Source organism: Propithecus coquereli, unplaced genomic scaffold (assembly GCF_000956105.1).
Source record: "Propithecus coquereli isolate 6110/MARCELLA unplaced genomic scaffold, Pcoq_1.0 Scaffold102, whole genome shotgun sequence".
NCBI lineage: Eukaryota > Metazoa > Chordata > Mammalia > Primates > Indriidae > Propithecus > Propithecus coquereli.
In genome coordinates this window covers 1,508,222-1,510,590 of record NW_012134081.1, presented here as the reverse complement: position 1 = coordinate 1,510,590, position 2,369 = coordinate 1,508,222, and the positions used below count along the sequence as shown (strand labels likewise).

General features: G+C 38.1%; 1 protein-coding gene across 1 annotated transcript in view; it reads right to left on the bottom strand.

Moving 5' to 3' along the window:
• The window catches only part of MAT2B (methionine adenosyltransferase II, beta), a 22,689-nt gene that overhangs the window by 1,654 nt on the left and 18,666 nt on the right, over positions 1–2,369 (bottom strand). The gene's annotated exons all lie outside the window — the stretch shown is intronic.

Below are 2,369 nucleotides of genomic sequence, written 5' to 3'. Positions count from 1 at the left end.
GTAACCAAATCATTTGTACCCCCATAATAATCTGAAATAAAAATATTTTACAAAAATAACATTAGTGGAAAATGGGTGTTTTATAGATACTATGGGATACAAAAACACAAAATATCCCAAAAATGCTGGCAACATGGTGCACTGTAGAGTATCAGTTTCTTTACCCTTGTGATCAAGTGGCTGACTGGGATCTGCAACTCACTACCACTGCCCAGCATCACAAGAGAGTACTATACAGCATATTACTGGCCCCGGAAAAGATTAAAATTCAAAATTTGAAGTATGGTTTCTACTGTGTATCACTTTCACACTATTGTAAAGCCAAAAAATTGTAAGTCTAATCATCTTAAGTCAAGGACCATCTATACACATCAGTAATAGACTGATTAATAAATTGTGATTCCCTCACTGATACAATGGAATAAATGCAGCCAAAAAAAGAACTGGTTCCTTCTGTTGGTGCAGTGCCTCATAGCGTGGGAAGGATCCTTGACCAGGTGCGATGGCCTCTGTCATCACTGGCATCAGGGCCAGTCCCCAAGAATCTGGGGATGCTCAGCTGGTTCATCAAAGCCTGTGTAATGACGGGCGCAGGGGACGACATGGTTGGTGTCTTCAGAATAGTCTTTCATAAATGAATGGAACAAATGAGTAAATATATTGAAGCTTCTCACTGTCAAAGGAGCTACAAACATGGAAAGTCGGAAGCTAAAATAAACCCTGTGGAGCAAGACTGGAATTGGAGGTATCAATGGGAATTTATGGTTTCTTATATACAGAGATATCAAAGATGTCAAGATCATGAAAGACAATAAAGACCGAGGAACTGTTCCAGATTGAAGCTAATACAACAACGTGACAAACACCATGAGTAATCCAGAGCTGGATAGACCTGCAAAGGACATTACTGGGACAACTGATGAAATTTTAATGGGGTCTATAATGACGAATCAATGTTAATTTCTTGATTTTGGAGAAACTATGGGGTATGTGAAATATATCCTTGTTTTTAGAAAACATACAGTGAAGCATATCTAAGTGGGTAATGAAGCATCTTGTCTTCAACTTATTTATAAATGGTTCAGGAAAAAAGTACACATATTACCATGTTTGTATGTAAAGACAGACAAAACGATAGATGTGGATAACTGCGGACAATTGGGGAATCTGGAAAAGGAAATACAGGCATTGTTTATGCTATCATGGATAAAAAAAACCATTTTGGCTGGCACAATGGCTCATGCCTGTAATCCCAGCACTTCGGTAGGCTGAGACAGGAGAGCTTGAGGCCAAGAGTTTGAGACCAGCCTGAGCAAGAGAACCCATTTCTATAAAAAATAAAAACATTAGCCAGGCATGGTGGCACGCGCCTGTATCCGTTACTTGGGAGGCTAAGGCAGGAGGATCACTGGAGCCCGGGAGTTTGAGGATGCAGTGAGCTACAATAATGCCACTGCACTCTAGCCCAGGAGATGGAACAAGACCCTGGTTAAAAAAAAAAAAAAAAAATTCTTTATAAAACAAATTCCAAGTGAAAAAAACAAAGTTCGTAAAAATGTGTATATACTAGTATTTGTGTAAATGAAGGGGAGCATGGTGAGAGCATGAACATGTATTCATGTGCTGTGAGTATATTCTCATATATGCACAGTACCTCTAGAAACATATGTAAGGAAATGACCTATATTGGTTTCTTCCACCAACGGAAAATGCATAGCTAGAGAAGAATAACTTTTTACTCTCTGAAACAATTGTGCACTATACGAAATGTAGTAAATTAAAACAGAATGCTTTAGTTCAGTGGATGCCAAATTCAAGTGCCAGGCTCGCTACCTTAGAACCACCTGGGAAACATTTAAAAATAGATTAGTAGTCCTCAATTCCTGAAATTTTATTTCAGCAGATCCAGGGTAGGACTCAGGTATCAGTAAAATTTCCCCAGTTATTTAATAATTCCAAAATATAATATGGTTTGGGAATTAATGCTTTAATCAAATCTGATCCCATCTAAACCCCAAATTCTAAGTAAATTAGGAAGTTAGAAACAAATGCTGTGTGTCTAGTGAGGGAATAAGATCATAATCTTAGGAAAGAATATCCCAAAACAGAAACCAGAACATCGTAAATCAGGGTTTGCACTGAGCCCTGAATAGAAGCCAAGTCATACAAGTCACTCTGCTTTCTGGCTTCCTTATTAAGGGCTTAAAATATTGTTGAGGGTAAGGTTACCTGAAAATTATATAACATAGACAATATACTCAAATACTATGCATTCTTCAGAAGAGACTTTTGTGTAAATATACAGCTGACCCTTGCACAACATGGGTTTGAACTGCAGCAGTCCACTTATATGTGGATTTTCCTACACC